This window comes from Anastrepha obliqua, chromosome 1 (assembly GCF_027943255.1).
Source record: "Anastrepha obliqua isolate idAnaObli1 chromosome 1, idAnaObli1_1.0, whole genome shotgun sequence".
Taxonomy (NCBI): Eukaryota; Metazoa; Arthropoda; class Insecta; order Diptera; family Tephritidae; genus Anastrepha; species Anastrepha obliqua.
This window is the reverse complement of record NC_072892.1, coordinates 132770985-132794492: the sequence shown is the minus strand read 5'-3', so window position 1 is coordinate 132794492 and position 23508 is coordinate 132770985.

Genomic DNA, 23508 nt, shown 5'->3' with positions numbered 1-23508 from the left:
CCAAGACGTCAATCGTCTCGGGTTTATCTGCGTAGACAAGCGACTTCACATAGCCCCACAAGAAATAGTCCAGCGGTGTTATATCGCACGATCTTGGAGGCCACGCCACAGGTCCACGGCGCGAGATAATGCGCTCACCAAAAGTTTCCTTCAATAAATCGATTGTTGCGTTGGCTGTATGGCATGTAGCGCCGTCTTGTTGGAACCAAAGGTCGTCCACATCAACATCGTCCAATTCAGGCACGAAAAAGTCATTAATCATGGCTCTATAGCGCTCTCCATTGACTGCAACATTATGGCCGGCTTCATTTTTAAAGAAATATGGACCAATGATCCCTCTGCCCATAGAGCACACCAAATAGTGACTTTGAGGATGTAACGGCGTCTCAGCAATGGCTTGTGGATTATGTTCACTCCAAATGCGACAATTTTGCTTATTGACATACCCATTCAACCAAAAGTGAGCTTCGTCGCTGAACAAAATTTTCTTCGATGCGTCGCGCGAACCGAACCATTATTTTCGTAATAAATTTGCACGATTTGCAAACGTTGTTCAGGTGTAAGTCTATTCATTATGAAATGGCAAACCAAACTGAGCATAAATCAAGTGACGGCTGTCAAAAAGACCATCTACGAAAAAAGTAGTGCCAACTTGAAAACCTAACCTTTAAAAAAACACCCTTTAGTTGGTATAGAATTCCATATTTCTATGGCACTAACAAAGGACATGCGCTCTGATTCCAAGTAAGCATAAGTCAGAACAATCACAGTCACAGTTTAATGTTCGGATACTCTGGCATTGTTTAATGTTGTTATACGGGTAAAATGGCTTTTGTGTGTATATTAATTTATACAGGAATATAAGAGTGCGTATATTCAGATACGTTCCAGGTTATGACCAAGAATATGTTTTGAATAAAAAGATATATATGGTCATACTTCCTTTTTTCAAAAACGAAACGCGCTGCGTTATTTAAACCGATTTGCGATTTATCTTTCGAATTATTATCAAGCCTGCAAATACTAATTCAGCGTATGATATATGCGGAGCAATGAGTGATTTAACAAGTTTTAATTTAATTTGCCGTGACAGTAAGTAGACATTACAATAAAGCTTTCTAAGAATATTATCAGGTCAGTCCATAAGTTCGTGCGTTTTTTAAAGGTAGTTTTAAAATTAATAAAAAAAATGTTAAAAGAATTTAGTAATCAATAATATATTTTCCTTCATTATTTACAATGTCTTTCCAACGTTTAGGTACATTTTTAATTCTCTGCTCAAAAAATTTGTTGTCCTTGGAGCGAAAAAACGCTTCGATATCCCTTTTTATAGCTTCTTTTGAGGAGTAGTTCTTGTTACTCATATGGAATTGAAGTCCACGGAAAAGGTTATAATCACAAGGTGCAATATCCGGAGAGTATAGTGGATGCGACATTAGCTCGCATCCGAGCTCGTTCAGCGTGCCTAATGTTTGCCTTGCGGTATAAGGTCTTGCGTTGTCGTGGTGAAACAAAATTTTGCGTCTATTCACTAAAGACTGTCGATTTTTTTGTTTTAAGTGCCTCATTCAGGTTTGATACTGTTGGGAATAATAATCATAAATCATAAATCAATCATAATAAACAATACCGGCCATATCCCACCAAATAGACAGGAGAGTCTTCTTGGGATGAAGGCCATCTCTAGGGGTCGGTTCTGGTGTTTCATCTTTATCTAACCATTGGCGTTTGCGAACAGGATTATTGTAAAGGACCCCATCATCTCCAGTAACGATACGGTTCAAAAAGCTTTCATTTTCAAGCCGTTGCAGCAGCTGAGAACACACATTCACTCTCACGCCGGTATCCTCTCCGTGAACAGTGTTTATTTCTGCAGCAGCAGTTGTTGCATTTTTACCACTTCTATAAAAAAATACAAAATATGCCTCTTATACGCGTTCGAAGATTCCATATTATTTTTTAACAACGCCTGCTTCTACCCGCGATTAAATTCACTTGTTGAATGCAAAATATCTCAAAGAAAATATAAATAGTTCCTTTATATTCCACGAATAATTTTTTGTATATAAAAATCGTACAAAAGTGAAATTGTGGGTAAAATACGCACGAACTTATGGACTGATCTGATATATAAGCAAACAACTGGAGAAAGGATATCGCGACAAGAATTTATATTTCAGTTGGCAGAGGAACTTGCCACCGAATACGGCGTTATACATGAACAAAAAAAAAAAAAAAATGGAAATTATGGCAAAAACTTCAGCAGATTCTACTACAATTTATGAAAGATGAAAAACATATGAAATTGGATATTGCAAAAAAGAAAACCCTAAGGATTTATTCTACATGTAAAAAATATGTTTGTGGCCCTTATCTGTAAAAGAGACCCTTCATCTGTAAAAAGTGCGACAACGAATAAATTTTATTTTAGTTTGAATAAGGATATACATACATTACAATTATGGAAGTAACTCATAATTTTTCAGTTTCGAGCCTTGTTTTTAAAAATGCACTCTAAAAGCCCGAAAAATAAATAATCATTATATGATAATTTTTTGGTGTTTATTGTGTATGCTAAATTCTATATTAATTATAATCAACTGGAAAATACTATAATACTTATTTCATGGGCGGTCATTTGACCGCCATCAATATAAATGGATATATGTAATATGTCCGACTGCACCGCTAAAAATTGCGTTGGCTGAAACTGGCCTACTGGCGGAGATCGTCGACAGAACAATTGATTGCACCCGCCGCTTACTGCCAAAAATTTTTAGAGAAGGGCAAGCTTATCATTTGCATGGGCAGCAAATCATGCATTGGTGCTATTGCATCCCCACTCAATGATTCGCAATACCCAATAACTTTTCCCAGAAAAATCAAATTGTCGTGGACATGGATCCTGGACACGTGAGAATCAAAGGCAAAGAAAATGCAGACACTACCGCCAAAAGTGCTGCGATTACTCCATCTAAAATGTTCAGTTACTTACTGAAATTGCAAGGGAGAAGCACAGACAACTAATTGATGATTGGAAACCATACAAACATCACTGTTCCGAAACCAATCCAACCGCTTACGTCTTGGACACACCATTTTAACACATGTGCATATCTTTCTATTTACATGCCCCACCTAGCGAATGCCCATTTTGCGATGAGTAGATATGCATCGATAAAACGCATATTGGTAGAATGTAAAGACATTCGACACGAAATCTTTGGCGCAGTCGACACTCTCGACCTTCTGAGAGACAAACATTGTGACTGATTTGTTAAGACGAATATTTATTTATTAATATTCATTTATGTCGAAACTATTTTTTCGGCACGGTCTGCCGGATAACTCATACAGTTTTTAGTATTTTTTCCCCCGTTTTTTTTTAATATTCAAAATTGTTTTCCCTATACTCTGTCGAGCCGGACTTGCGATATTTTTATTAAGGGGGAACATCGCTGTGATTTTTCAAAAAAATCGATTTTTTTGCATTTTCTTAAAGTAGTAAAAAATTTTAACTTAAAATCTTGAAAACTGACGAAGTTATACCCAATACAATAAGCGCAGGGAGTGAGTTACAACGGCCAATGAAAACTTTAAACACGTTTTTCTCAAAACGACTTTTCTGGACACCCTGGGCTCGATTTCTCGAAGACATATGAATCGATTTGTTTTGTTTTACTTTTTGTACAAGTAGTGGCTACAGTTGTTTAAGCCTTTCGAAAACAAAACAAAGGGTAAAAACAAAAATTCATTTTTCAAACCTGCATCATTTTCTCAAATAAATAAAAAAAACGCCACGTACGATGATTTTATAAACCCAATTAAAGTGTGACATTTATGACGTAAAACGCATACTTTTTCTTAAAATGCCGTAAATTGCAAAAATTTTCGAAACTCAAAAATCCGGTTCGACAGACAATAGCTTCTTCTTCTTCTTAATTGACGCGATAACTGCTTACGAGATTTTGGCCGAGTTTAACAAAGCGCGCCAGTCGTTTCTTTCTCGTGCTAACCGGCACCAGTTGGACACACCAAGTGAAGTCAAGCCCTTCTCCACCTGATCTTTTCTACACAGAGGATGCCTTTCGCTGACCCAGCCAGCGTAGCCGCTGTATCTTTTTTCGCTGCGCTATATCTATGTCGTCGTAAAGCTCATACAGCTCATCGTTCCATCGTCTGCGATATTCGCCATTGCCAACGTGCAACGGTCCAAAAATCTTACGCAGAATCTGACAGACAATAGCTATGACTTTGTTTTATAAGAATTTTTCACTTTTTACAGTTCCATCAACATTTCAAGGAGAAATGATGCAGACCATGGAGCAACTTTTTTTTTCATTGTACTTTGGGTCACGGGATTTTTTATAAACTAATTTTTGTAAAGAAAAATTAAAATACATTTTTTATAAAGTTTAAGTGCTCATAAACAATATATACTTTTTTTTATAGAGTTTTTCTTTTAGCGTATTTTTGGCGCTGCTAGACGTATGTAATTCCTTAAATTGACAGACAACCGAATGCTTGTTTTGCTAGCACTACTGAACAATTATTTGTTAAATAATTTTTTATTGTACAAAGTTTAACAAATAAGAAATAAAAAAATAAAAATGTTATGTGCTCTGCAGTAGGTAAGCCAAGTCTCTCTTCATCTTTTCCATGCTTGAGTGCTTGACTATCTCCTCTTTCTAATCTTAGGGATCGCAATTGAAAGCCTCTGTAAACCATGACCGGAGCCTAGCACTACTGCGACAGGTTCATTTGAATGGATTACTGTGCTATATATTACGTCACCAAAGATATTTTAATATTATTAATTTTTCCTCACAAATTGGGGCCTTTGGAATCTGAAGAATAGGCATGAGAAAGCATTTTATCAACGTTGACATGTAAATTCTACTAGTAAATGCCGCAAATAACTCAAAAATCCCACAGAAAACAAGCAGTCAAACACAAATAACAAACTAAAATAAAAGAGTAAGAAAAAAGTACGAGAATAGGTATTAAATATATTGAGAATAGAAGTAGAAAGACAAACATAAAATGCCTTTTTCTTTCGAAAGTTGCTATTTGCGTTTTGTAGGCTCTAACCAACCGTAGAGAATAGCAAAGTCAGAAAGATTTTCAAATGTCTGCGTACTTTTCGCGAAACTAAGACATTTGTATGTCTGAGCAGATTTGAAGTGCGCCATGTGAACGGAATATTAAATAGTAGGGACTACGGAGTTGCCCGTTTCTCTGACATTCCACTGTGAGTGAATATTAGGCATGTACTTTTGTGTAAAAATTTCTAGTATGTGTGTACATATGTATGTACTTATGTACGTGTGCTGAGTGCAAGCAGCAGCATATTCGGGATCTGCTTGCTGGGAAAACTAGGCATTGAAAGCTTCGATACTGTGTTGAAAACAGGTTATTAAATACAGTCATGAACCTGTAACGTCCCTTTAATGCCAAATGTGGAATTTTGTGGAGGAGTAGAAAAGACTTAGCGAGTGTCAGTGCGTTTTTTTTTTTTTGAAGCTGAAACTTAACCACTTACTTACCTTGTCTGTGGCGCTCTCTTGCAGGCTTAAGGTATTTTCATTACTATACCGAAATTTTACAAATGATTTGTACGTTGCAATAAAATTGGGTTCGCAGCAGTGATTTAAAAACGTTCTTCGGCATTTCACGTTAATTTATGCAGGCAGGCATTTCAGTATATCAGTAGAAAATGGGAAAGGATATACTGCGTTAAATAATACTAGGACTTATTGGCCAGTTTTTACCATTTTTTTGGGTTTTCTCTGGTTTTTTTTAACTTTTTTTTGGCTTTTTTCGCTTTTTTTTGGTTTTTTTCTGATTTTATTTACTTTCAATAATTTGTTTATGAAAATATAGTTGGAAACATAGAATCTCCCAGCTAAGTTCGATTATGCTCAAGGGTAAAGCTGTTGTGATCGGAAAAAAACAAGTACTTGGGACTAACCATAGATACGAAATTGACTTGGAAGTCGAACATTTTAGAAAGAGTAAAGAAAGTGAACCTAGCGTTTTATGTCTGTAAGTGAGCTTTGGTAGGATGTGGAGAATTAAAGCTAAGGTTACTCATTGGCTTTATACTGCTGTCGTCAAACCCATTCTTCTATATGAAAATGTTGGCTGGTGGTGTGCTATGCAGAAAAAAAAATTCTAATTTATTGAATAAGGCTGCACACTTTAAGGCTCAGAGTGAGCCCACAATAGAAGCATGTCATACATAGACATTACACCATCTTAGACTCCTATACGGATATACCCAGTGATTGTGATTATCACCTTCCATTCTTTGCTTCGAAAGGACTTTCTCAATGAAAATCCCTTCTAGACTGGAATGGCTTGAAGAAGATTCATTACCCAGCACACCCGTTAAGATCTACTCGGACGGATTTAAAATGGACACTGGTGTAGAATCACGGTTATATTGCGAAGAGTTTTTTATCAGCGACCTGTAAACTACCGGATCACTGTAGTATTTTTCAAGCGGAAATAAACGCTATTCATGAAGCCTTAGGGTGCGGCCAGAGTGAACGCTGAAAGCCGAGCCGAGATTGTCAGTGCGATAAAGATTGTCAGTGCGATAAAACTGGTTACATACAAGTCAATACAAATAAGCTTGTGTATAACACAGTGAGCGCCGACAAGAGCAGAGAGCAAAGCCGATGAGTGCGAGAAAACAGTTTCAAAGCGTTTTGCTCGCTTTTTTGGATTGTTGATGTTTACTTTTTAGAGTGCAGTTGTGTTTTTAACACACTTTTATTAGGTCGGGTTGTATGTATGTATGTATGTATGTCACGGAATCTTTGAGCTTAATTTTCACTGGCTTCTAAAAATCTGATCGACTTGAAATTTTGCACACCTATCAAGGACCGATGACAATGCAATAATTTGATAAAAGTTTTCCATTATCCTTATTAGGATTGCCAGGATTAATATTTTCTTTTTTACCTGTGGGCAAAAAGTAAGGTGAATTTGGTTGTAAAATGAAAAATCTTTATTTATTCTTCATCAAATCAATTTCATCCCCTTCAAAATAATCCCCTCTCGATAAAATACACCTATGCCAACGATTTTTCCAATCCCCGAATCATGCTAAATAGTCCATTTCCGGTATAGCCATCAGCACCTTCTTCGATTCAGCATCTATCTCCTCAATCGACTCGAAACGCGTTCCCCGGAGTGGCCTCTTGAGTTTTGGGAATAGCCAGAAGTCACACGTAGCCAAATCAGGCGAATACGGTGGTTGCGGAACGATATGCGTGGAATTTTTGGCGAAATGGTCACGAAGAACGAGTGCAGTGTGAGACGGTGCATTATCGTGATGCAAAAACCAAGAGTTGCTGGCCCATAATTCTGGTCTTTTTAGATGAATTGCTTCACGTAAACGACGTATAACGCTTAAACAATATTCCTTATTAACAGTTTGGCCAGGTGGAAGGAATCCATAGTGCACCACACCACGAAAATCGAAAAAAAAACTGGCCAATGGAGTGGGGTAGCCGTTTCTCAGGCTCCCTCCACGAAATAAATATAAGATAAATCACTATATAAATGATGAAATTCACCAAATTCATTCCTTTTTAGTGTAATTGGATGTTTTCCAAACTCTTTTGTGTTAATAATTGCATTAATCACACTAGGAGAAGCAAAATACCCTTCATCAGATGAATCCATTACCGTGTACAGCAATTTTATAAACACAAATGAACAACAAAATTAAATGACATACGAGCAAAACACATGGAATAAACAAAATTTCAGCGCTGATTCTCGCATTCACTGTGTTATATACAAATTTTCTTCTCGCATGAAAATAAGCGTCAATAAGCTCGGCTCGGCTCGGCTCGGCATCAGCGTTCACTCTGGCCGCACCCTTAAGATGGTTAGAGATAAACAGAATATCATCAACAGATATCTGCATTCTATCAGACAGCCAAGCTGCCCTACGGGCCCTGGATGCATTTCAAACAACATCAAGGAGTGCCTGAAATTGTCGCCAATCTCTTTATGAGATGGGCAAGCAATATCGTATAATCTTATGTTGGGTTCCCGGCCACAGAGATATATGAGGGAACTGTAGGGTAGACCAGCTTGCAAGAGAAGGTACCTGTATGTCAGGCATAAGTAATTTTATGGAGATACCTTTCGCAACTTGTAAGCTTCTCATTAAGGACGCATTAATCAATTCTGCAAATCAAAGTGTAGCGTTAACACCTGTGAAATTGCTAGGCAAACATGGCCAAGGCTAAATTTACATCTATACAAGAATGTTATAGAATTGAGTAGACTTACATGCATGTTTTCTGTCGTAGCTGCAGGAATGAGGAGGAGTTGGAAATAATTGAATACCTTTTTTGCACATTTTCGGATCTAGCCAAAAGCAGGAACCGATGTTTAAGATCCTACTTCTTAATGAATATAGATGATCTATACACTTTAGCTATCAGCAACCTTTTGCGCTTTGTCAAAAGTTCAGGATGGTTCAATCTGGAAGAGGAAATGTAGCCCCGCCCCTGCTGCTCACAACTGACCCATTTCGTGGACTAAGTGGCATTGCTGTTCTTGTGTGCATTGCGACTGCCAAACCTAACCTAACCTAGTTGATTCTCCTACAGAAACTAGATAACTTCCCAGTTTCAAGCTTTGTGAAATTAAAAAAAAAAATCAACACATTTTTATCAAAATTTTGTACATTTTTTCTAATTTTAGAATTTTTAGAAAAATTTCGGTTATACTGTTTAAGAGTCTTTTGAATTTTGTACTAAATTCCAAGTTACAAGAGGCTCAAAAACTGTGTTGAGTTTTAACAATTTTTTTTCCTGACGATGTTGGGCGTTTCCACCGTTACTTACTTACTTGTAGGGCCTGCTCAAGGATCGCAACGCGTGACTGGATTAAAGGCGACTGCAACAAGTCTCGTCGGGCGTCCCTGCTTTGAGCGCGCCTTCTCCAATTTGTTACACCAAGCAATGATAGGATTCCCTCGACCTAGTCCTTCCGTCGGAGGCACGGTTTTCCTACGTCCTTGCCCTTTAACTTGACATCTGAATACCATATTTGCTTCATCCATACGCTTGACGTAATCCAGCAAGCCTTGAATATTGATACGCTTAGCTACAGGTATGTTCACACTGTCGTAGAGCTCATGCAGCTCGTGGCTCATTCGGCGGTAGTAGTTATCGCCAACACGAAGAGGAACGAAGATTTCCCGAAGTATATTTCTCTTGAATACCCCAAGAGCGGTTGCATCAGTCTGCGATACAACCCATGCCTCAGCGTGATTCGTCTGTTTATGCCCAGCCTGACATCGTTTGTTGTTGTGACGGCGGTGCCAAGATATATAAGTTCCTTGACAATTTCAAAAGTGCCATAGTTGCTGGAATCCAAAACGCCGTGTATCTTTTCTAGTGGACAGCATATACGAGTACTTCGTCTTGCCCTCGTTAACCACTTTAGTTGACTCTCTTCGATCGCGAAAAATACTGCAATAACATCTCGATTGCAGTACCTTATGAAGCCAATGCCTTCAGCATAGGATGGAGCTGGATACTTTTGGTGAAAAAGTGCAATTTTGATGAACACCAGCTGTGCACAGTACGCTTTCCGTGAGAAAATCGAAGAGATCGCTCGATACTGGATCGCCCTGTCTGAATCCTCGCCCGGTATTGAAAGGTTCGAGAGGTGTTTTCCTAACTTACTAAAGCTGGAGGTATTGTTAAATGTCATTTTGCAAAGCGGAATGGTTTTGTGATAATACTGAACTAAGAAACTGTGGCAAATAGGTGATCTCTTATCGGGCTATCAAAAGGAACCTTATAATCGGCAAAGAGATTATTTGTGTTGTCGTTATCGGTTATCGTTATCTTTTTCATCGGTGCTTTTCAAGATTTGGCGTAGTGTGAAGATCTGGCCGATGGTGGACTTTTTAGGTCTAAAACTACACCGATAAGGTCCAATTAGTTTTATTCGTTCCCACAATGCGTTTGACAGAACCCCATGCGAGATGGCGATAAGTCTGATCCCCTGGTAGTTGGAGCATATAGTACGGTCGCCTTTCTTCAATACAGCACCAAGGAAACTGAGATTCCAAGCCATATTTTACTCATAAGCTAATGCATGCACACAGGGCATTTTCACCGATATACAGCGTGTTTTTTTTAGAGGTTAGGTTTTTAAGTTGGAACTACTTTTTTTGTAGATTGTCTTTTTGACAGCCGTCACTTGATTTATGCTCAGTTTGGTTTGCCATTTCATAATGAATAGACTTGCACCTGAACAACGTTTGCAAATCGTGCAAATTTATTACGAAAATAATGGTTCGGTTCGCGCGACGCATCGCGCGCTGCGTCCAATATTCGGTTGACGTAATCGTCCATCAGAGTCACTAATTCGATTAACCATGGATCGGTTTCGCACCACGTTTGCTCTAGTGGATAATACGCATCCTCAGAGACGTCGTACAGTGCGCACCTAAGACGCTATTGCTGCTGTGGACCAGAGTATCGAAGAAGACCCGAATGAGTCCATCCGCCATCGCGCGCAGCAATTGGAGATGTGCCCATCCACTTTATGGAAGATTTTGCGGAAGGATCTTGGTTTGCGGGCTTACAAAATCCAACTCGTGCAAGAATTGAAGCCGAACGACCATCAAGCGCGTCGCACGTTCGGTGAATGGGCCCAAAACGAGATGGCCACCGATCTCGATTTTCACAAGAAAATTTTGTTCAGCGATGAAGCTCACTTTTGGTTGAATGGGTATGTCAATAAGCAAAATTGTCGCATTTGGAGTGAACATAATCCACAAGCCATTGCTGAGACGCCGTCACATCATCAAAAAGTCACTGTTTGGTGTGCTCTATGGGCAGAGGGAATCATTGACCCATATTTCTTTAAAAATGAAGCCGGCCATAATGTTACAGTCAATGGAGAGCGCTATAGAGCCATGATTAATGACTTCTTCGTGCCTGAATTGGACGATGTTGATGTGGACGACCTTTGGTTCCAACAAGACGGCGCTACATGCCATACAGCCAACGCAACAATCGATTTATTGAAGGAAACTTTTGGTGAGCGCATTATCTCGCGCCGTGGACCTGTGGCGTGGCCTCCAAGATCGTGCGATATAACACCGCTGGACTATTTCTTGTGGGGCTATGGGAAGTCGCTTGTCTACGCAGATAAGCCCGAGACAATTGACGTCTTGGAAGAGAATATTCGGCGCGTTATTGCTGACATACGGCCCCAATTGCTGCAAAAAGTGGTCGAAAATTGGGCCTCTCGGCTGGAATTTATTCGTGCCAGCCGCGGCGGCCACTTGGCCGAAATCATTTTTGAAATATAATGGCAAACCCTTATCTTTATAATAAAGCTAAATTCTTGGCCATAACATTAAATTATATACGTTTTATTTCATCTTGAAAACTAACCTCTAAAAAAAACACCCTTTAAAAAAATATGTCGAGTATTCGTTTCCAACAGTTCCAACACTTGCTGACATTAACAGCTACATATTTTTGAATTTGTGGTTTGTTTTTGAGATATATAAAACTGTGACATTTCTGGTTGACTTGGCAATTTTTTGCTATAGAAAAGAAGTGCATAAGAGAATTTTCTATTTTTGACCAAAACAAACACCAAATTACGTCTTAGTCACCGTATTCACTTAAGTTGTCCTTGAACTGTTTCGCGCTCCCAAAAGTGAGAATATCCATGAAGTCATGAAAACTTGCCATGATTGAAGATATAAAGAAGCAAGTGATATGGATTCTCATAGGAAAAACCTCATAACAGAAGTGCTTCGAGGATTGTAAAAAAAGGTTGGGTGTGTTTATATCCGGATGAAGGATTACTTCGAAGGAGAGAAGTAGATGTGGGTAGAGTAATAGTTATAAATATTTTTCAAGTAAAAGAAAAAGGTTTTATACCTATTTGAGCAAACCTTCAGAATATTAGTTCCTTTGCGATTGTTAATACACAACAAACAATATGAAGTAAATAGGGCCTATATTCTGTTCGGGATACAAAAACAGGCTTAAGCTGTTTAGGGTGTAATCGTTTTTTATAAGGAACTATGAATTAGTATTCACATTAGCGTGGGACAATTTTTTATCGCCATCACTCCGAGATTATGATTCTATGTACACTTCTAAGAAGAAAGTTCGCTAGAGCTTAGGTCTAAAAAACTTAGCTCTAACACGGAGTTAATATGAGGATTGATATTGGCCCACAAATTATGGAGATTATTTTTTACTGAAACAAACATGTACTGGGGAATATTTTGGTACGAAGAATTTGTTTTATATATATAGAAGGCGAAGTCCAAAATAAGCAAGACTTAGCTAAAGCAGAAACGACAGGAACTTTGTTTTGATAACTTCCAGTTTATTTATTCAAAATAGTCCCCTCTGGCCTCGATGCACTGTTTTGCGTGATCTAAAAGCTTTTCGAAAGAGTTTTTTAGGTCATTGACCGGAATACGGAATGTCTTTCAGGATGTCGTAGAAGCCTTTTTTATGGCCTCTTCGGACGTAAAACGTTTTCCTTTCATGGCGAAATGCAATTTTTCGAATAGATAGAAGTCACAGAGATCCATATCAGGCGAATACAGTGAGTGATTGATGGTTTAAAAGCGATTTCTACTCAAAAAATTAGTCACAAGAGCAGATCTATGAGATGGTGCGTTATCATGCAATAAGCGCCAGTTTCCTCCTTCACGGTACCCTTGGCGAATTCATCGATGCAACAAACGCTTCAAAATGTCAAGATAGAAAATTGCATTGACGGTTTGACCTATTGGCGCAAACCCCTTGTGGATAATTCCAATAAAATCGTAAAAACAAATGAGCATCGACTTGATTTTTGACTTCTCCAAACGCGAGTTTTTGGGTGCTGGCTCATCTGGGGCCTTCCATTCGGCACTTTGACGCTTAGTTTCAGGTTCATGTTGGAAACACCACGTTTTACCACCCGTTATCTGACCAATTTTGGGTGCTCAGTTAAATGTGCACAGACCTTTCGTAAGCCCAAATGATTATTTAAAATGCGGTAAGTCGATGTTTTGGAGATATTGAACTTCGATTCCATGAATTTCAACGATGACTCCGTTCATTAGTGTTAAATTTTCCAAAAATTTTCAAGCAGTTTGGCCTCAAGTTCCCCCTTCCCAACTTCTTCGATTAATTTTATTTTGTATTGTTTTTTAACTGGAGGAGTATTTTTTCTACTTTCTATCTTCATTGCAATAACTTCCTCTGAATCTTCGAATTAATTAAAAATAGCTCCTTTTAAAATTTAAGGGGCTCGAAAATAATTTTTGAGCTATGCTCTAACAGGCTTTCTCCTTAAAATTTCATGTGGAATCTGGAACTGCTAAAATCAATGTCGAAAAAAAATCGCTTCGTTCAAATGTCCTTCTGTACTTACAGGTCAATTCTGCAACAGTAGCAATAATTTTCTCATAGCCTATCGGAGAAATTACAAATAACATCACTTCAGGTATAAGTTAGTATAATAGGTGGTGTGGTTACAAGATACTTACAACAATAGTAAGCCTAACAGTTTCTCGCGTCTTGCCCAACTCGCGCAGTCCGCAGGACGTACGGATCTTGCTTTAGCGCTGTGCCAAGAAAGGCAGAAGTTTGTTAAGCGTCGAGATGTAGAACTGTTCTGTTACAGAAAACAATTCTCAGATGAATAAAAACCTGCCATCGTCAATCATTTATTGACAGAGGAAATGAGTAAGATTTTCGCATTACTAGTATACCTATTTTTTTAGCTGCTTTAAAATTAATCATACGCCATGGCGTTTTATTTTTTTTCATTGTGAAGTGGTGCTGAATTGAACTCAATAATTGTAGATTAGATTAGATGGCACATAATTCATTAGTTAAATGGGCAGTTTATCCCGTAGTACTACAATAGCAGTGAAATAGTATAATTAAATAATTGAAAGCTATAATACAATACTTCTTTGCCTATATCTTTTGAATGATTATGAACCCTAAATACAGCTTTGCAGATTCTTGCGCAATTTCAGAGCGCAGCGATTCCATGTCTACTGACCAAATTATTTTGGGCATGGTCGTAGATTTTTCTGAAAATTGGTTTATTTGTATGCTAAGAAGTAAACTGAAACAAATTTTTAACAAACTGTATCAAAGATGACGTTTGAAAAAAAAAATTTAGTAATTTCGCATTTGATTCAATGCAGAGTTTGATACAGTTTTTTCAAATAAAATATCTTATTTTATTTTTAACATTTTTTGGTGTGATTTCCTTAACGGGACAGATACCTGTAAACGGACATATTTTCCCTGATTTTCATTAAAATTATTTAATAGGAAAAATATGAATAAGTTCGTGCGGTTTTTTTCGAAATTTGAATTTCGGATCATTCCCATGGCTTTTAAACGTTTGGAAATGGTTGATTGATCAACTCCCAAAGTTTTTGCGACCTCTTCTTGCGTTTGAGCCGGATCTTGATCGAGCAATTCCTCCAATTCGGTATCCATGAACTTTGGCGGCGCGGCCAAAATCACCACTTTTAAAGCGTGCAAACCACTTCTGGCACGTTCGCTCAGCTAGAGCATGCTCACCATAAACTTCCACCAAGATACGATGACTTTCGGCTGCTTTTTTCTTCATATTAAAGAATTCCCCGCAAAAACACATTATTTGGCACGAAATTCGACATTTTCAAGTGTGGTAAAAATATTGTTGTTTGCGCTTCAAATAAAAAACTTATACTGACGTTTGTGCCTTACGACAGTAGCTCTCCAATGAATGTTTGGAAATGTGGATCGATGGAATAATAATCAAGTTACGCCATCTGTTGTAATTATTAAATTAAAAAGTCAATATATTTTTTGCAAAATTGGCAGGCAGTTTATATATACATTAAAATATTATAAATTTTTTTTTTATTTTAATCATTTAAAATGGCGGTTGCCTACTCAATTCTTCCAGGAAGGTCCCAGCGGGGCTTCTCAATTGGCGGGTATTGTAGCAATGGCGTCAGTGACCTGAATAAAAAACCCAATTTTTTTTCTTTATTAATGTCATAATTTTTATATGAATTTAAAACAAAAGGGAGAAAAAAAGGCGCTGAATAAAATGCTTCAAAAAAAAAAAATTTTTTTTTGGGGCGAATTTTCCCATCATACTTTTGCTTTGAAAAAATTATTTTTTCGAAAAATTTTCAAAAACTTGTAAATTCAAAGTAATATCATAAGAAACAATGTGTGCAAAATTTCAGGGAGATCGGTCAATAACTTTTCGAGTTGTCGTGCACGCCAATTCGAAAAATATAGTTTTGAGAAAAATGCGTCTAAAGTTTGAATACAACGTAACTGTACCTCTCCCAGCGCACGAACGCAAAAAATAGAACCGTCACGGTTGACGATCTATAATATAAGAAATACTTAAATTTACGTTGTAAATTTTCTTTACATATTCTTAAAGGATTATATTAACGTTTTATTAAAAAGAAAAAAAACTTAAATTTAATTCTGTTTTGTTAACTCAGTTTAAATATTCCCGGTACTTTCAGATCATAGGGTATAACTTTTTATGAGCAGAAAAAAGTATTATATGCCGAGCTTTTCTTCCTTCTCCTTTGTGGTGTACGTCTTAATGTAGATTTAAGCCGACACCGAACTGCAAATGGTTTTTTATGAGAAACTTTTTCATGACAGAAATCCACTCGGAGGTTTGCCATTGTCTGCCGAGGGGCAACCGTTATTAGAAAAAACTTTTTTTATTATTTTGCTGTTTCATACACGAAATCTCCTGTGCACTCCCAAATAGGCGTCACACACAAACCCATTCCTCTTCGGCGGCCGCAAGAAATCGCTATTAGCAACATTAAAATTAGTGAGTAAAAAAACCTCTTTCGGAAAAGTCGGATTTTTACTCCTGAATCTGAAATTTTGTCACTAAAAATATCACTTTTCCTTACATCTGATTACCTTGATCATAGCAGATAGGTAAGGTTAGGCTAGGAAGCAATGGTTGCCGCTCTCCATAAAGGTGTAGATGGTACCACCAGTTTGGGCTCAAGTTTCCTCGCCTATTCTCAATATAGTGAAACCACTTCCTCGGTCTAATAAAAGAAGAAATAGCAGTTAATAAGAAGAGTTAGTAGCAGTTAATTAGAAGAGAAGTATTTTTATCATGCGACTTGTGCTAAAGGTGCTAAATTTAAAAGCATATTCATGAAAATCCACTCACTCAATTTTTTACAACTTCATGCCCTTGCAACTAGATCACCAACTTTTTGGTGGAACTCTCATCTTGTCCTTGTCAACATTCATTACCATTGCAACATCCCATTGTCAACATCACATCACATCATTACATCACTTCAAGCATCGCCTGCTTGCTGGGTTGTTCACTCATTTCGCATCACTTGCACACCTTTTGCTTAACAAACTTGGTAAATTTACAACAATAATAGCCTCTGACTACATTACGTGCCACCATCAACGGTACCGGCCCGAACTGTGTTCACCACTTAAATGGCCACTTCAAATACACACTTTGGGCAGCACTGCTTTTTTCTTCTTCTTCCCGCTAACTAACAATCAACTGCCCACTTACAATCACCAAATAATCACACCTGTCGTTCGTTGTACCTATGCACATAGACGCATGTATGTGCATGTTGGTGTGTGTTCACCTTTTTGCAACCACTCTGGTCGCGCTTCGAGTCATGCGACGTGTAAATTTGTTTTTCCACTTGCATGCCGCGGCTCTGCACCAGCTGTCATTTCCGATGTGTGTGTTGACAATGTGAAATTGCCGCTGTATGTGCATCACTGCATGTTCCTATTATTGTTGCTGTAATTGCATTGCTTTATGACTTCCGGTGCAATTTTAGTGCCTGAATTGCATTCGGTGACGACCATTAGCAAACTGCTGACAGCGAGTGCACGACACACCTCGCCCATTCACTCAATTACATACTCAGTTAGGAGTAGAGCTGAGGCGGTGCATTTCATTTTGTGATGTGAAGAAAGTGCAGTAAGTGTACAATAACAACGTTTGATTAGATGTGCATGGAACGCCTTTGGCTTTTTGTAATATTTCTACTTTAGAACGATTCACCTTCATAAATTGTTAAGCCTTAGAAAATTTGACAACTTTTTTATTGCATTATTTATTGTATTGCAGTTAAAATTTGTTATAACCTGCGGTCCATCGGGTAGTTGTGAAAAATCGCCTTTTATTTTGAAAAAAAGTTAACATTGCCTTTTCTTCTAGGAATTAACTCATTGGCCAGCCTATAGCTTTACGCGATGCTATACTTAACTTTGGGTAGACACACCTATTTTTTCATATCTATCCCAATAGCTACGCCTTTTAATAAATGTACAGATAGCGCATTTTTTTCAATCCTTGGAAATTACGTTCAATCTTCCTTTTCATAAATCAGGTGATGGTAATAAAATATGCAATTACAGCCCCATGGTGGAACAAAGTACCAAGATATTTGTCACGGCTTCTGTGAAGTGCGGGAAATTCACAGAGGAGGTGTTGTTTGGACACAACTTCTTCTTCATCTCCACAGCTCCTGCAGAAGTCACTCTGAGGTACACCTATTCTATTGGCTAGGGTACTAATAGCTCAGTGACCTATTATAACACCTGTAAGGTAGTTGATCTGTTGAATCCAAGCAGGCATTTTATCCTTTTAAGATTTAGTTTTGGACAGAGCGCTTTGGGGACCTGCAGTTGGTTTGCGCGATTACGCTCAGGTCAATCGCAGTGTACAGTACCTGTAGAAGAATGCTAACTAATATCATCCGCAATTCTCTGAAGCTCCAATTCAGAGCCCTCCCTTGCACACTCCACTGACTGCTCAACAAGTACTCTTAGGGTGCTTACGTTACCGCCGCAAAAGCGATGTGAGCGAAAGCTGGTTTGTTCATCGCGTAAGTCCTGCATTAGCTAGTTGGACGGCCTTTTGTGAATTATATGGACTTTGGTTTATCATGCTGGTCAGCGTTATCCCTCTCCAATTTTTGCACCCGGATAAATTACTCTTTTTCGGGAGAAGAGTAATTACACGTTCTTAGATGGATGGTACCTTTCCGGAGGACTAAATGTCGCTTAATAATACCATTAAGAACCGCGCGCTTATCCGAGCATCAGCTTTGAGTAGTTGATGTTATCTGATCCGGAAGCTTTGTTACTAGGGGGGCTTTGTTAGCGATGCGATGGTATTGATTATTTCGCATTCATGAGGAAAGGTGGTGGGTATAACGCATCTTATGTGGTGGCGTTGGCAACCACATGACTGCAAGGGTTGCGAAGGTGTACCTGAGAGTAACTTCTTGGAGTACCGCTTCCATATGCTGACTTTTTTTGTCTTTAGATGTCGTCAACTCGCCGCCTTCGTCTGGTTTAGTGGTTTAGTGGTTTTAAACTGGGTGTTCGTGAATTGGCGTATTGTACGATTAAGGTCGTGTAGTGAAATGAACGATTTGCTAATCCTTCATTGTCCTAAATGTGATTTGATACAGGTTCAAATTTTTACTTCGCCTATAAAAAAAAGTGGTTTATCGCCTCACAGAGCAGCAGAGGCAAACCAAACTACTAGCTGACTGGGCTCAATATATATGCAACACTACTCCCGGATTAATCTTAATCGCACTTAACCAAGTTACCTATCATCCCTCCGACCTAACTATGCTACACCCTACACTCTAACCTCTGTAAGTGTGAAGGCAACAAAGGTTCACAACGCTCTTATGGCTTGCTACTGAACACAGGAGACTCCCAGGGTGCCAGAAGAAAAAATGTTTCCACTATGACGTTCTCTATAATGCTGTACGCCTGTCCATTAAGTGTCAGTAGAACAAGGACGCTGAAGACCGCATGTGCCTATACTGAGGACTGAGGAACTCAAACAAGCAGAGCTTTCTACATCGATAGCTGAATTGAAATAAAAATGGGACCAGTCATCAAAAGGCCGGTGGACGCATGAGTTGATTCCACGGATTAACGAGTGGATCTGTCGAAAGCAGGGAGACGTTGATTTCTTCCTGACGCAGCTATTAAGCGGACACGGTTGTTCCCCAAAAAAAAATATCTGCATCGCTTAGGCTTGGCTGGTAGTCTTCATTGCCCAAAATGCTTGGACGAAGAGGAGACGGTCGAACATGTGGTCTTTTATTACAACAGGTTCGCTAAGGAACGCGATGACCCAGCAAGAAAAACTGTGTGTTAGTGACGCCGAATAATTGAATCCCATAAATGCTTGAGTCGGATTATAAGTGGAGGGCGGTGCAAGCTTTTGCCACACAAATTATCGTGGATCTTCGCAACATTGATTGGAGGCGAAGGAATGATGGGAGACGAACGCGGTAGCAACAACAACTGTCGCATTGATAAAATGCAACAAGATGAACAGCAGACGAATGTAACTGACGATTGGGCTTATTGCTCACGACGGCTTCCAGACGTAAGCCTTAGTCAGTGTGGGACTTTAGCGCCACAAAAAGCACCTAAGGCTTTTGATTGCTTTTGCCCCTCGCCCACACATTGACCACAGTGTAATCACTCACACACATCTACTACAAGTGCGTCCCTTGCCACCAAGCCTGTGTCCATTTTGTAATACTCCAGCCCGTATACTTCACTTAAAGCTCGGTCCTTGCACTTTTCCAAATTTACCTATGTACTTTCCCTGTTTCTAAACAAACAAAAATCTCATTCCTCAACCCCAGAAACTTATCCTTTATTATTTGCATTATGGCTGCAAGCCAGCAAGAAAAAATGGGCAGCCGCGGTAATTGCGCAGACACACCACTTTAGCGAAGCCCTCAACTATCTGTGTGATCCTTCTGCTAGAAAAATGTGACACACAGATGGCGCTCCAAGCAGTAAGAAGGCGTTGCTCCCAAGAAACAACAGGTGGACATTCCCACTATTTAGGACGAATCACTTACCCTGTCAGAAATAAAAAACAGATTAACGAAATCAATGCAAGACAAGTCTTGTCGAAGCCCTATGCTCCCGAGATTAATGAGCAAGGAAACACGAGACTAGATAGGGAAAGGAATCAGCTTTTTGTCGGCTATGATGTAATATGACTAATTATTAACCCTTCCAATTCCAACATTTACCAAATCTATTAATTTCTGAAGGACGCCGATTTTTACGACGTATATACTTAGTCCTGCCATAAGTTCTGATACAAGTTAAGTCCATTATAGATATACAATTACAATATTTTTTTAATTAAAATTGATTTATTTAGTCAAGTAAATATTTAAAAAAAAATTTTATTTTCTTTCGAAATGGTTACCATTTCTACACTCCACACAAGCCTTCATACGATCGCGCCATTCAGCTATTGCAGTACGCACGGTTTCCATGGATATTGATGCCGCTGCTCGAAGCAAAGGTTGTTTGAGACTAACCAAATTTCTGTAAGGTCGTCGACAGGCCATGCTCTCCAATTCTCATCACAAACTGTAGTCTAATGGATTCAGATCTGGACTTCCAGACGGCCAATCTTCTGCGGCTGCGGCATGCTGGAATATCCAACAGTCTCCATTAAAGTACTCTCTTCAATGCTCAACTGCTTCACCACGTCTTCTTAGTCGTTCTCCTGGTACGCTTTTGTCGCGGTCTTAACCCCTTTTTCGTAGAAATGAAGAGTTGTAACGCCTTTACCACAAGACACTCCCCACCAAACCATTTCGGAGGCTGGATGGCGGCCACGCTGAATCCTTGGAACAATATTTTTTGTTTAGAAGTTTTAGCATAGATCTCGTCGTTTTGCTTATTAAAATCTCTTTCAACCGTGAAAATTTTCTGATCGGTGAAAGGAATATTTTCATGGCCATTGACAGCGTGCCACCGACGAAGCTGCATGCATCTGTCGAGTGTAAATTTTTTCAAGCGCGTTGTCAAAAGATGACCAGTTGAGCGACATGGATCTGGTCTATTTGTAAATTGCTCTCGAACTTTTGTAAGCAATTGGGCCTCTGTTACTTAACAACGTGGAAAATTTAAAGGATTTAGGTGTGAAGCCTTTCAAAATATAGCTGGTGCAAGAGTTGAAGCCGAACGACCTACCGCAATGCAGAATTTTTGGTGAATGGGCTCCTGGAAAGTTGGCCGAAGATCCACTTTTTTATCGAAAAATTGTGTTCAGCGACGAAGCTCATTTTTGGATCAATGGGTACGTAAATAAGCAGAATTGTCGATTTTGGAGTGAAGATCAGCCAGAAGAATTGCAAGAGCTACCAATGTATCCAAAAATGGTCACAGTTGCGTGCGGTTTATAGGATGGAGGTATCATTGGACCGTACCGAATGGACCGATGCTGCGAATCGTAACGTAACTGTGAATGGTGAGCGCTACCGTGAAATGATATCCAACCTTTTTTGCCCAAAATGCAACAGCTTGACTTGCATGTGGTTTCAGCAAGACGGTATCAAATGCCACACAGCACGCGTTACAATGGACTTGTTGAGAGGCGAGTTCGGTGAACATTTTATTTCACGTTCGGGACCTGCCAATCTGTGAATTAGCCAGCCAGATCGTGCGATATAACGTCTTTAGATTATTTTTTGTGGGCCCATGTTAAAACTCATATCTATTCAGACAAACCTGCTTCAATTAGCGCATTGGAAGACAACATTAAAGCATTTATATGTGAGATACCGGCCAAAACATTGGAAAGAGTATGCCAAAATTGGACTAAGCGGATGGACCATTTGAAGCGCAGTTGCGCTCATCATTTGCATGAAATAATCTTCAAACATTAAATTATATGGACTTTACTATCGATTTAAATAAAAATTTCATGCATTTTTCTGAATTTTACGTGTGTTTTTTTGAAAAGCTTTTCTATAGCTCTTAAAAAATCGCCCTTTAGCACCATAAATATGGCATGTGAAACGAGTGATTAGCAAAAAAGCAAAAGTGCGTCAATCCCTAAAATTTCTTCATACATTTTACAAAATAGTATAGAATCCAAGAGTTTATTGGCATTAGTGCTATGCAGTCAATTACTTATAACTTTTAATATAAATGAGTGAATAGTGTTATTACCCTCTTATCCAATGAAGTTCATACTCTGTTACATATGCGCATCTCATCGAAGTGCAAAAGCTACCCATCCAGCTGCCAATTAATGCAGATGCAATTATTCATTTCACTTAACTTCAATATGCACGCACAAACATACACACATACACAGATACTTTGTTGTCATACTCTGCTTTCGCTTTGTATTGGGAAAAGAGGGAAATGCAAAAAATATCTGTTTATGTCTTGTTAATACCCTCAAAGCTAAAAAATGTTTTGTAATGGATTATCAGCAGCAGCTCTTTCCTCTTTTAATTCGCTCCAATTTTCCCTGCCAATCGATCTTTACTTTTTATTAACAATTTATCAGCTAAAAGCAAGCAAATGCAAATTGCAGGGAAAAGAAGTGATAGAATGAAAAACGAAGAAAATTATCTTTTGAGTGGTTTTAGCGCAAATACTTAATTTATACGTTTTCTTCTTTTACAACCCTTTTTATTAAACTCGTACTTGTACTCGAACTTTCTGTCATGTAAATCACTGCTGACAGTGTTAAGTAGAAGAGAACGATTAAGGAAAATGAATCAAATTCAAATTAACGCAAATAATTGCAAACATTGCACAAATTCAAAGTATAGAACTTTGTGTTGACATGACGCTGTCTGCAGCTCTGAAGCGCCCCTAAGTGTGCTATAAAAGTTTGGAAAGCTGCTGCTGCAAAAAAAAACGTAGAACGAAGAGAAAGAAAAGGAAATTTTATTAAGCGCTGAAATTAAAAAGTAATTTGCCAAATACATAAAACGACGAAGAATGGCAAAGGATGGCTTAAACAAAAGAAAGAAAAAAAAATTACAATTAAAATTAGTGAATGCTGATCGAACGCGTAAATGCATAGTGGGTGCAAAAAGAATGCAGAAGAGAAGACAGTGAAAAGCAAAGTGCAAATTTGAAAGAATATAAAAGTACAACACTTGATAGTGATTTAGGTTGGTTCGAGGTTTTGTCCGGGATGGGAAAAGTTACTCTGATCGATAAAATGAGCTTTTAATTATGAAGTGCACTCTTTTTGACATTTATTACTTCATTTTCAATCCCTAAGATGGAAAAAGGGTGTAGAAAAAATTTGTGGCCGATATTTGTTTTTTTTTCATGGTGTAACAGATTACTTTATAAAAATATCTAAGACTTCACTTGAAGTAAAATTTAAAATCCTGGTTTTCAAAATTAAAAATAAGATTTTTTTTTAGTTTTTGGCTGGAGGTTGCTCTCCTTCAAGCGTTCCATAAACCTCTCCTAATCTCCTATCATCGATCACTTCATTTCTCTTGGTATCGTCTTGCCATTCGGGGGGTATAATGATGGAAACTTTTCGCATATTCTCCATGCATAGGTAAATCAGTACACTGAAGTGCTCGCATGTAAAATTCCATCGATTATCTGCGCCCCA